General features: G+C 39.2%; 1 protein-coding gene across 3 annotated transcripts in view; it reads right to left on the bottom strand.

The window, feature by feature from the left end:
* B3GALT1 (beta-1,3-galactosyltransferase 1) overlaps positions 1-10591 on the bottom strand; it is a 513181-nt gene extending 502590 nt beyond the window's left edge. For 2 of the 3 annotated variants that reach the window (XM_057318294.1, XM_044381514.3), the window contains exon 1: positions 10295-10523. The gene's annotated coding sequence lies outside the window, so the exon portion shown is untranslated. Of the gene's footprint in view, positions 1-10294 lie in introns of all 3 variants that reach the window. The other variant, XM_057318297.1, reaches the window with a different exon arrangement.
* Positions 10592-13613: the final 3022 nt, after the last annotated feature.

Here is a 13613-nt window from a genome sequence, read left to right as displayed (position 1 = left end):
GGTCAAGATGGTTAAGCAGATGCTGGAAGATCACCAAACAAGATTAGTTCACAATAAATTGCATACCTATAAAGCATGCTGATAGAGAAGTGTAAACCTGGGCAGGAGTCTCCAGGGAGCTACCATGAATTGAAGTCTTTGGTCCAGTCTAATTCAGCATTATTACTCATGCAACCGAAGACAAGAAAAGCAAGGTAATCACACGTGAAAACAAATACACATGCATTTTCAAAGTAAACAAATACACATATATCTGAAGCCAGTGATTCCACGTCTAGGTCCTACAGATTCTACACATGGGAAATAATGTATACAAGATGACTGATGACAGCATTGGTTGTTAGCCAGAATATTTGAAAAAAAATGAAACTGTTCATCAGGATGGGGCTGTTTAATAATAAATTAAATGTAATACCATGGAGCTTAAAAATTAATTAGAGGAAACTTTATGTATCTACTTTGACAGTTCCCCAAGACTGTTGAGTTTAAAAAGTAGGTATATAAAGCAAAGTATGTATATAAAGTGTTACCATTTATATAAAAATTGAGAAAAGGAAAGAAAGTTTAAAAGTTTAGTGTTTGCACGTGCTTGGCAATCTCTGAAAAGATACTAAGAAACAAGTAAGAGTGGTTACCTATTTGGGGGCCATGAGGACTGAGTGTAGAGGACAAGGAGAGGGGAGAGAGAATCCTTACTGTGTATTTTTTGAACCATGTGTATATTATCCACTTGGAAATTACATACATTAATTTAACGAAAGAAAATAATTACAACAAAATTGGCCCTTTCCTACACCCTGGAATGGAACTAGCTATCAGATCGCATATCTCCACGAACCACAGGAAGGTGATGGCTATTAGAGGGAACCAATGATCAACCAATTTTTTTTCCTCTTCTGTTCTTTTCTAATTATGCATTGTTTGTTCAAGCATAATTCATGAGATCATCAAAATCATTTTGATTTTGATAGAGTTCAGCCAATATGCCAGAGTAAACTGCTACTCAAAAATCTATTATAATAACAGCACACTTATACTTTTAGGAAAATTCCACCCATTGCTATATCTAGCCCCCTTTGTTCTTTAGCATGTATAATTTCTGAGCTGTAGGTATGAACCAAGAAGAAAAAAAAAATTCAAACATTCAGCTACATTTGCTTTCTGGTTTATAAGGAAGCATGGTTTTCTGTCTTATGATAATGAAATTTAACAGAATACTTAATTGTACTTAATAAGTTGCTGGACCAGACAATAATTTATCTTCTTAAGATATAATAGCTCGTATTGTCTCAATCTAAGCATGAGTTAATGAGTATTAGCAGGGTAACTGATGAGATAACACACACATATCAATACATGTAATCATTTTTATTATTTTTTAACTTGTCATGCCAATAAAAATTCTTCATTTGAACCATAAAATGCAAATACATTTCCATTTCTATTATATTGAGATAAAGATTTGAAAAGCAAAGTCCAAAATGACTCCTGACTTTCAAAGTAGGAAACTTAGCCAAACTTTGCTTACAGTAACTTACAATGTAGAAAAAAAGAACATTGTACAATTAGCTCCTTTCCTTTCAGAATTAAGTGTATCAGTCCAAAGTTTTGCCTCCAACATAGTTGTCTGGAAGCCCAAAACCAATAGAATTTCTCTAATTATTCTTTTGTTTGTTTTAGTATAGATTTTTATGTGATTATTACAGCAGTGCCTGCTCCTGGCAAAAAAATATTTTTCTATAACTTAAAAGTAAAATTCCCATAATCCCAGTATCCCCCAAAACAAATGTTAATATCTTATTCTAGTTTTTTATATATGTAAACATCAGTTCTTCTTGCATAATAAATTTTGTATTCTGTGTTTTTCACTATTATTCCGTCAACATTTTCTGAATCAACCTTTCAAAATCATGATTTAATGGTATATACCATAATTTAATCATTCTTCTATTATTGGCCAAATAAATTATTTTTACTATCAATCTACTACAAACGGCATTTAAATGACACTGTGTGTATTTCTATTTAATTCATGGAATTAATTCCTAGAAGTGGTGTTACTGAAACAAAGGGAACATTTTTAAGGCTTTTGATACACGCAGTGGAAAGCTGTTGTTTTTTTATCTGCCCAGTATCCTTTTTCCCTTCTGCTGGTAACAGAGCCTTGATTTTCCTTTGAACGTGCTCTTGATAGGACTGCCCAATAATTCACTGACTAAACTGTGGGGATGAAACCTGAGCTAGGTCATACTTCTCATTCCAGGAATTTGGTTCTGGAGCAAACTGACACATGGGCAGAAAAGGACTGATGATGATTCATCCCAGTGATGGTACCTGGCAAAGATTTCATCACCTTCTCCCAGTATCTCCGTAGCTATTTCCTCTCCTTTTCTTTTGATTTTGTAAGCTACAAAATACCTTCCTTTGGGGGCACCTGGGTGGCACAGCGGTTAAGCGTCTGCCTTCGGCTCAGGGCGTGATCCTGGCGTTATGGGATCGAGCCCCACATCAGGCTCCTCTGCTATGAGCCTGCTTCTTCCTCTCCCACTCCCCCTGCTTGTGTTCCCTCTCTCGCTGGCTGTCTCTATCTCTGTCGAATAAATAAATAAAATTTAAAAAAAAATACCTTCCTTTGGTGTGGATCTTATTCCTGAAGTTACTCACAGGTAACTTCTGTAGGAGGCATCATAATGCTGTAAACACCAATGAAGAGCCTTACCAGAAATTTAGGAGAATCTGCAGTTTGCCTTCATCTTCATCAACTACATCAAATCCTTTTTAAATAAATCAACCTTCACTTGTAATCTTTGCTACTTTGATGAGCCAAAAAGTACTACCATTTAAAAATTTGTTCCTTTACTTTTTATCATTAAGTTAAAATTTTAGATGCTTATTAGCCTTATCTATTTCTGGGTTTTGTGGATTATTTATTTGTCCCCTTTTCTATTGGTATACTTATGATTTTTCAGTAGCCAATAACAATGCCTATTGCTCCCTAATTATGTTCAAGACACTAGGGAAAATGATGATATATATCCCTCGTTTTCAAGACGTTTTCAGGTAGTGAAGGGAATGGATATAAACTGGGAATCACAATATTTTGAGTTAAGCCCACTAACAGAAGAAAACACTGAAAGCTTTTATAACAGTGAATATGAAACTGTTATTAGCAATTTATGTTGAAAATGTTTCCTTGATTTACTTTTGGCATTTCTGACTTAAAACCTAAATTTGATAAGGTCATATCTTTGTATTTGTCCCACTATATTTGTGTTTATGAAGTCTCTATTTTCTTCTAACTTGATTCAGAGTTTCTTTATATTAACTCTTCCTTCATCTGACATTTATTTTGGAATGCAATACGAGACAGGGAGTGTATATTCTTGACAGATAATTACTCAGTTTCCCCAGAACCACATATTGATCATTTTTTATTTTCCCACAGACTTGTGATTATTGCATATTATACTTTATTCTCACATATCTTAGAGTTTGTGTCTAAGGTTCTCTCACTTTCTTATTATTTGTCTGCATGTTGATATACTAAATTAATTACTGACATTTTTAATATCTTTTAATAGTTGATGGCTCAACTTTGTCTCAAGGCTTTATTCATTTAAACATTTTTTTTTTTTTTGGCTGTTATAATCTATTTGCTAGTCCAGAGGAACTTTAGAATCTCTGAATTTTGCAATAATCTCTTTGGATCTGAATTTGGATTGTCTAGGCATATGAACGTCTATATATGTGTATGCATGTATGTAATGCTGTCATCGTTTTACTGACACAGAAACTAAAGCAGTGATGGGCTATGGTGGGAACTCATCAGCACCCTGACTGGCATAGACAGATGCAGAGTAGGATCTAACTATTAGTTCATGTGCTCTAGTCATAAAGCCTATTCGTAGTGCATTGCATACATTTAGTGTAATTTTTCAATACCATTTCAATAACAACTAATTGTTAACAGCCAAACTCTACATCGGGCAATTGTTTCTGACTGAGTGCTAAGAGCCCTGGGGAAATCACCCACAAATTTTATTGTCCCATGAGGAACTGATTAAGCCCTGATGTCATCTATATACGTCATGAAAATATTTCATAGTCAAAGACCAAACAAAATGCAACTGCAATAACTCAAAACCAAGGGCAGTTTTATAACTACATGAATTATACCATCCCTTCAGTTGCAAATTTGCATTTGAGGACAATGAGGTAGCTCCTCCAACCACTGTGGGAGCTGTTTTCTGATGGAATTTAGCAGGAGGGTTTTCTTATTCTTTTTCTTTTTCTTCTTGAGTCAGAAAAGTAGTAGTTCTTTAAAGTCCCCTCCCTATCCATACACTTTCCCCTTTCTGCCTGCTTTTGTGTTTTGTTTTTGTTTTTGTTTTAAGCTAACTTAAAGCAGTAGCTCTTAAGCGTTTTTGTTTTTGTTTTTGTTTTTAAGATTTTTATTTATTTGACAGAGAGAGAAAAAACGAGAGAGGGAACACAAGCAGGGGGAGTGGGAGAGGGAGAAGCAGGCTTTCCCTGAGCAGGGAGCCCAATGTGGGCTGGATCCCAGGACCCTGGGATCATGACTTGAGCTGAAGGCAGATGCTTAACAACTGAGCCACCCAGGCGTCCCTTAAGCTTTTCTTAACAATTTTTTTCCTTACTATGGAACATTCAAAAATGCAAAAAGCTTGCAAACAATTTTGGTATTTCTTGCAGTCCCTGAAGTTTACCTATTGATTACTTTGAAGCCCACAGACCTTTGGAAATAATAATAATAAATAAAAAATCTTATGTTAGAGACATAAATATTTAAAAGGAATTCTATAGACAAAACAGCTGAATTAAGTACAAGTATTTTACATGCAAACTTACCTCTAGCCCTATAAATCTTGGATGACATCTCTAAATGCATCCCAATTTATCATTTTCTTGATCCCAACATAATATTAATACAATGTAGTATTATGTCAGATATTAAAATACTTAGATATACAAATTGGTAGATGTAGTCATTTCTTCTTAACCTTACTATTTTACAAAATGTAGAACTGTTTAATGGGCAACTGGAATGGAGTTAACACACTTACACATTTAGTAGTTGACAAGCAGTGTTTCTAGATCTGGCTCTACTTTCAACTGACTTTGGGCCATTATCAACTTCCTGGAGTATAGTTCTTCCCTTACACATAGGGAAGGTTGGACTAATTACCTGGAGTCTTCCCAGGTCTAAATATCCGATTCCTACTTAGCTCTCATCCAACATTTTCATAATCAGCTAGCTGACTTTGTGTGTAAGGTATGATAATTGCTAGTTGGTTTACTTGCTTTTTTACAACACTGATTTCCTAAAGTTTTGCATTTGGAGCAGAACAAAGAAAAACCAGGCTAAAAAGGTAAAGGTTTCAGTTGGTAGTAAATACATTCTTGAATCTAAATAAATAAAATATTGAGATAGTATTATCAAAAGACTTTTCCCCATCTCCTAAAACTGGATTTTACAGCAGCAATCTTGAAGATTTTTCTTAAATGATGAAAATCCACTCAAAATGACTGTTAGTATTGTGTTAGTGCTAATATCTTGTCATAATAGAACTTGTGACTAAGTTGGCATTAGTTCATCATATAGCATGGCTTCTTGGGCGTATAATTTCAGCTTTCCTCTAATACGAAAATATTGTTCACAAACCAATTTTTGAAAGTCAAGCTAGATTCTTGATTTTCTTCACATGAGGGTAAAACAACAACAACAACAACAACTAAACAGATCTCTGGAGTTGTAAGCTCAAGACCCTAAAGAAAATAATTACATGGAAAGCACAGAAAGTGAAACTGGAATTATAACTATACACTGTTTTATGCATAATAGAACCTGGGAAATTATCACAATGTTTTATCTGTAATTGCACTGACTGGAAAACCAAATTGATTTTGAATTAAAGTTCAAAGTTATTTTGAAATTTTTGAAGTATTCTGGCTTTCTTTTTTTTTATATTAGAGAATTGGATCATGAGTCTTTTTTTCTGATGCATCAACTTTAGGGAAACTTTGACCTCAGATGCTAGGATTTTTGTCAACTTTCACAGAGGTACATGAATATGTCACTCTCGATGTGGAAGAAGCAGAAAATGTCTCATTAAAAGTATGCTTTTGAGTCTTTCCTTACTATTTCTAATTCACTCATCCCCTTTAAATGAGGTTATGTAGATTTGACCTTGGATAGTCACAAATGCCTTTTAAGATGCTGTTAATTTGAAAGAAATTTGTTAAAGGATAATGTTTCCCATTTTAGTTCCTTCGAAAAATATAATTTGATTTTGAAGAATTTTTAAAGGCAGATATTCTGTTATTTCATTGCTTAATCATCTTTGAATCTCCCTCTTACCTTTAACCCTCATCTTAGATATGCTGTTATTGTTCAGAAATATCGCTTCATGAGTGACATGTATTAGATTATCACCATGATTACTTTCCAGTTCTTAGATTAATTTGAGTATATTTGTGTGGGTGTGTGGGTAGGTGTATATTACTTGGAAAGAAAATGAGATGCAAAGAGATGGGGCCATGGGATGGAAATTCAGAAAAAAATAGGTCCGTAGGAGAGATAAATATTCCATATATTTTTTACTTCTTATGTTTTTTGTTTATGATCTATTTCACCCCAATAAAATATAAGCTTCATGAGGGCAAGGGTCTCTGTTTGATTTATTCTCGGATATAGTCAAAGCAACTACAACAGTGTCCTGCACATCACAGAAACACAGTAGAACTTGTTAATTTTACATGAATAAACCAGAATCATAATTAATTAGTAATGGATTACTTAAGAGGATGAACTTTTGCCGTATAAAGTACTTTCGTCATTCAGGATGGGTTGGTGAATTTATTTCCAATGCAGGGTGGTTACATTCGCCCTGAGAGACTTTCCAGTATATTTGTGTATATGTGTGTATGTATGTGTGAGACAGACAGAGAGATAATGTAATGAATTTCTGATATATTAAACTGGCTGAGATTTTCCATTCCCCTAAATGTGTTAGTTTTCAATTAAAAACTGATTTTGTCATTACTTAAATGAAAACAAATGATCATTAATAAAATTAAATAAACCTCACTACCTTACTAATAATGTAGAAACTCTAATCATGGCTATTTGACAAATTAAATGTTTATTTAATAAGATCATGATATTTTTGCACTGTTTATAGTAAATGTGATCTTTTTAGAAAAGCTATGCAGTGTTGAAATTAAAATCTGGTATAGGTCCAAAAGTGAATTTAGTGGCCTAGAGACTTGACAATTTGACATTTACTAAAATCCATGTAGAAAATATGGCAGCCTGAGCTCATGGGCTGCCCTGCAGCAAAACAAGTCAAAACTGAAGTGAATTTGCAGAACTGGCAGAACTTGAATTGCCTGTATAAACTAAGTGGCTAGTGCTATCTATTACCTCCTTTAAGCTTGTGCTCCTCCACCACACACACATCCTGCATCATATCTGCTTTCAGTCAGAGACCTTATTGTTTTATCCTAATATTTATGTTCTTTGGGGCACCTAGCTGGCTTAGTCCTTAAGCATCTGCCATCCACTCAGGTCATGATCCCTGGGTCCTGGGATCCAGCCCCATGTCGGGCTCCTTGCTCATCGGGAAGCCTGCTTCTCCCTTCTCCACTCCCCCTGCTTGTGCTCCCTCTCTCTCTGTTGAATAAATAAATAAAACATTTTTTAAAAAAATTATGTTCTTTGATGCATTTCTCTACATTTGATTATATTCTGCTCATGGTTTTAAAAATGTTTTTATTTGGGAGAAAAAAAAAAAAAACAAAAACCTCCCCAAGTAAAAGTTCCCCTGGTTAAAAATACTCATACACTCCTTAAAATGAGTACAAAAGCTCTGTTTCTGTTTAAAGACTCGAAGCTTACCCCAATACATAATACAGTGGATTTACAAGCTATTATTTTACAGCAATGTGAAAAACTGCCTTCTTAGCTAAGTAGTTAAAATTTTCCTTAAAAGTTCCACTTTTTAATACTGATAGCTTGATTTTAATTTAATCTTATTTTTAAAGTATTGATTAATTATTCATAACACATTTTAATCCTACTTCCCCCATATCAACCCATGGGGGAAAACTGTTTTACCAACTCATAGCATTGCATAAATGGAACACAAAACTAAAACCGACTGCTTAATGTGTTTAATAATCTTAGTAAAGTCCTGAACATTACAACGACTAAAATATTGCAACATTAAGTTAATCACCCGGCAGCAGGTAAATTTTCTTTTGAAACATAACAACCACAAGCTATACTCTCTTTAATTATATCAGAAAACTCGACTTTTAAGCCACATGTGATGACTACTAAGGACAAAACATTTACTACCAATTTTCTACTAGCCCAAACGCATCGTGTAAGTGTTCAACTAAAAGAGTATTAAAAATTCCATTTACAGTTCATGAATTAAGTGATGAAAAATGTTCAACCATCCTTGGACACAAAACTAACATCACTGCTAGTTTACCAATAAGTTATTCTTCTGCTACAGAATAATTTACGTTACAAAATTGGGAGAAAATGGAAGCTTTACAATTAAAAACGGGAAAAATGCTGACATTTTGGACAGCTCCCTCCTGGTTTGGGGGGGTTTTGGTTTTTTGGGTTTTTTTTCGTACTGGATTTCGATTAGGTGTCTCACTTCCATTTTTTCTGCTTTACCAAATCAGAAAAGAGCCTGACCAAAGTGGTTTCTGCTGTTTGGGTTTGGGTTTTATTTTGTTGTGTTGTGCTGTGTTTGGGGGTGAAAGATTCCTCCACGGAAAGAGATTAAGGAGCTACATAACAGGGAAAGTGCTGTTCTCAGTTCAAGATCCGACTCCCTGTATTGAGCCAATTTATGTGTTTCCAAAGATTCTAGCTGGCAAGCTGGGAGCTGCCCTCTTCACTTCCATTCCCCGCTGCAACCCCATCGCCTCTTTAAAAGACCACAGCCTCTCTCCATCTGCGCCAGAGTGGGAACAGTTCGTTAGTGCTGAGGTATTTCAGGAACTTTCCCTAGCAGAGACTCTTAAGGAGACACAGGCCACATACAAAACAATCGCCAAGAGTAAGTTTGTGCGTCCTGAAGAGGGATGGAGAAACCACTATACTGAGCTACGGAGATTCGGACTTCACCCGGCAGCCCCATCCATTTACAGCAGCGCATAAAATCCGCCTTCTGCAGAAAGGTTTGCAGCGCGCGTCCAACTCCCAATGGCTTTACAGGGAAAATAATTTAATATAAAATAAAAGCAGCGTCGGCACTGGAGGAAGCTGGGTACGTAAACCTGGTTACACTTTGTGGTCAACGTGCTCTAGGTCGGGCCTCCTGGACCCCCGCGGGCCGGAACTTTCTCGGAGAACAGAGCTGCCGGCAGTCCGCAGCTGCCTCCGCGCTGCAGGCAGGGTCCCGAACCCGGAAGGTACCCGGGCCAAGGCTGCCCCGGGAGGCAGTAGCTGCACCTGGACGCACACTCGAGCCCCGCCCCGCTTCGGCCCCGAGGTCTGGTCGCCGACACCCGTGCCCCACGCCGGCGCGGGCCAGGAATGGCCTCTGACAGCCCCTCGAAGCGGGACTCTCTCCACCCCCAAATCTGCGCTCCCGAAAAGTGTAGCGAGCTCCCCTCACGGAGCGTCAGACAAAAAGCCGCCACTCCCCAAGCCTAGTTGCACTCCTCCTTTTCTTCAGCGAGGCGGACTAACCGTTACTTTCCCCTCCCTTCCTCCCCTCTCCTTTCTGAAGTCCCCGGCGCAAAGTGGGACTTTGGGGAGCCTCGGTGAATGCGCCTGTCCCCTGGCGCGCTGGATACACAGCTTCCTCTTTTCATTAAGGCAGTAAAGTTCAATTTGCCCTGCTCTTTACGAGCCACGGTAGGCTTCCCCGTGCTTTCCGTGTGCTCTCCCTCCCGCTGAGCTAGGAGGCAAACCTATTCACTCCATCCCAGCCTGAATCCCTGAAGGACGCCGGTTCACGTCAGAGGGGACCCACCGTGCTCCCTGCGAAGTGCCCCAGCCGCGCGCCCACACACGCTTATACACACACAATGCCATCCCCGTGCTATCAAAGTCTGGCAGCGCCGAGGGGAGAACGCACGAACAGGAGTGGCACCGGCGCGGGCATCAGCCTAGCCGTGCGTCCGGACTCTCTGTCCGGGTCCCAAACACCGTTGTCAGGATGCCCCGGGCACAACAAGCCTCGTAACCCCCAAGACAACACCGGCGGTCCCGGGGGCGCGCGGGCGCCGCCGGGCCGGATCTTACCCGCGGGGCGCGCGGTCTCCCGCCGCTCAGCTGGTCCGCGGGCCACAGGGACGCTGCAGCCGGGGTCCCGGAGATGCTGCCGCTCCGCTGCCGCTGTCCGGATCCCCCGCGCCAGCATCACTTCTCCGCCGCCTCCGCCTCCTCGTGCTCTTCTCTCGGCCGCCCCTCCCCGGCGGCCGCCAGCAAGACTGGGAGCGCCGGCGGCGCGGCGGGGTGGGCAGCAGCGGAGGCGGCGGCGGCGCCCGCACGAGCTCGCCCAGCTGCACCAGCTCGAGCAGCCGCGGCGGCAGCCGGAGCACCCGAGCCCGGCTGCGCTTCCCCGGCGAAGGCTCTGGCCTCGGCGACTGACAACGCCCGGCAGCCAATCGCTGCCTCGCCCCGCGCAGCGGGGGGAGACCAATCAGAGCGGAAGGCCCAAGGTTTTCCTCCGCCTTTGCTCAGCAGGCTTGTTTCCGGGAGCGGCGGCGTTGCTGCTGGGGTAGGGGATGGGGGAGGCGCGGGAGCCGCGCGGGGTGGGGGACGCCTGGCTCGGGAGCCCTAGGTGCGGCGAGACAGCCGGGCCCGCCGAGGTGGGCCTGGGGGCGTTTTCTGACTGCCAGGAGCCGGCGGTTTGGCTACAAAGGGCGCCCCGGGGTGACTCTGTCCCCAGAGCCTCGGCCCGGCGGTTCAGCGTCTTGGCCGCCCTGTGTAGCGGTCGTGGGTCCCAAGTACGACCGGCGATGTGGAAGAACGGATCCCTGGAGGTGGTCGCCGCCTTGAAGGAATCATGCGAACAGTCACCAGACAGCGCCCCCGTCCTTCTCCCTTTGGCAGCTTTGGTAGCGGAAGAGTGGTACTCCTGAGGCTCCGAGCCGCTCCTCGTAGTAATCAGCCCAGAAGTGTGCCTGAGCTCTCAAAGAGGCGCATGGAAGAAATGTTCTCAAAGTTGTAGGTAGAGTGGACCTTCCTTACCTTCCCTCCAAATAAACTCTCCCACCTTCACTCCACTCAGCAAAACAAAACGCCTCCGGAAGCAATGCAGAAAGACAGTTTAAGCAGTCTATTTGGTTTGCTTTTTTTTTTCCTCCTTTTTCTTTGGAAAATCACTTCTGAATGATACAGTAGGGGTGTGTGTGTGTGTGACACAAACACCAGATAAGAGATGTCATTTAGATTTAGCAAGGCAAGAAAAAGAAAACGAAGGTGGCAAACTTTTTCCACACCACTCTCTCCCCAAAACTGTAATGATCTTTCTTTGTGAAGCATTTAAGTCTCTTCAGTGCAAATACATCAGAATGGTCCAGGGTTCTAAGCCTATAATCCATGTTGCATTAAATAAATAAATAAATAAATAAATAAATAAATAAATAAACAAACAAACAAACAAACAAAGTTCTACATGAAGACTTTAATAGGTGTGGGTCTTTCCCCAAGTGATCTTTTCTGTTTTCTTCTCTCTTACAAGGTTGTTGTGAAGGTCAAAAACCAAATGCATGAATCAGCTACATGATTGTCTGACAAATAGTTGGAATCAGTATGTATTAGCTATGCTGCTGCTGTTTCAAATTATATTTTAAGTGATTTTTTGGGGCAATAATCATTCCTTTCTTCATTTACCTTCCTTTTAAGATAACTCCATGCATCCTGTGGTACCTAAAATAAACCCTGCCTAAATTTTATGAGCATTGTAAGGAAAGTTTGATTGCAGAGTAGAGTTGTATATTGCCTTCTTTCAGTATACCAAAAATGTATGCACATGAGCACCATTCTTCCCAGTTTTCTTATGCCCCTTCCCCCCACCTTCAGTCATTTGACCAATCTAGTTTGGGAGCTAGAACATTTCTTCTTAAGGAATGAACTGTACTAAAAGAGGTAGTGATAAGGGTTTTTTTAGGCTAAGACTAGAAATATTACACATCACTCTGAATTTTTAATCAAGAGAAAGTTTTTACTTGTCATTTAGGTTTTTTTAATAATTATTGTTTATTATTTATTTTTGCTACTATTGTGTGACTTGCAATCAATACCCTTATCTACTGCATGAGGTGATCAATAATGCAATGGAGTTTAAGTCTGGTAGAAAAAGAAATAAATAAATGTTTAATTCATACTTCATGGGGAAAAGAGTCAATATTTGAAAAAAGTAGAAGTATTAAAACTTAAAATTGGAAAATTATAACATAATGACCATTTAGGTCTCTGATAGAAGATAAGTTAAGAATTATCTTCAAGCAGATCGGTAGGAGAAGAAAGGGAAGAAGAAAGGGGGGGGGTAAACAGAAGGGAATGAACCATGAGAGACTATGGACTCTGGGAAACAAACTGAGGGCTTCAGAGGGGAGAGGGGTAGGGGAATGGAATAGGCTGGTGATGGGTATGAAGGAGGGCACATATTGCATGGTACACTGGGTGTTATATGCAAGTAACGAATCATGGAACTTTACATCAAAAACTAGGGATGCACTGTATGGTAACTAACATAATATAATAAAAAATATTATTAAAAAAAAGAATTATCTTCAAAAGATTAACCTTGACTAAAGAAGTTAGATATGAAGATGTTATCAAACTCTAGAAACATGGTATGTTACTTAGAAACTCTGAGATGTGCATATACAGATATTTACCTAATTTTTCTAGCCACTTCTCCCTGCCCTAACAAGTATATTATTTTTCAGATATACTATTTTTTCATGTTATCTGGTATTTTGCAAAATTAATCCTGAAAATATATGAGTTCTACATACCATATTCCTTAGTGATTGAGATAATGAAATGACTATCTTACAGAAGCAAAAAAGTCAAAATCAACAGCACACATGCAGACATAAAAGTAATATCTCATATCACTTGTGCTATGAATAAGCAGCTCTGAGCAAAACAAACCTGCACAATTAACAACCTCCTAACAGTGAAAAACATGAAATATTTCAAATCAATAAGGAAAAATTAAGAAAATCTTTTTAAAGTTGCTAAAAGAATGCATGCTGATGCTAGCTTATGTATTACTATAAATTTCATGGGATGGGTTGGGTAGATAGTCTAGTATTATTTAATTATGTGATTATTTAATTAGCTAATTATGTTGAATTAAATAACTGATATTTACTTTTTTTTTTTTTTTTTTTTGCCTACTTACACATGTCTGTTTTTCTCCCCATGCAATGAGAGAACTCACTCATCTTGTTAGTGGGTAGTGGGGGAAGAAATTTGTTTGGGCACTCCTTAAATCAATAACCAATTACCTAATCTTGAAAAATACATAATATAATTTTTATTAATAGGTGCTAAAATTTGTATTTATCGATAATAGAAACTGAATACTTCATTGGAGTCAGTT

This window comes from Ursus arctos, unplaced genomic scaffold (genome assembly GCF_023065955.2).
Source record: "Ursus arctos isolate Adak ecotype North America unplaced genomic scaffold, UrsArc2.0 scaffold_1, whole genome shotgun sequence".
NCBI lineage: Eukaryota > Metazoa > Chordata > Mammalia > Carnivora > Ursidae > Ursus > Ursus arctos.
The sequence above is the reverse complement of the archived record's forward strand: the minus strand, read 5'-3'. Positions and strand labels throughout refer to the sequence as shown.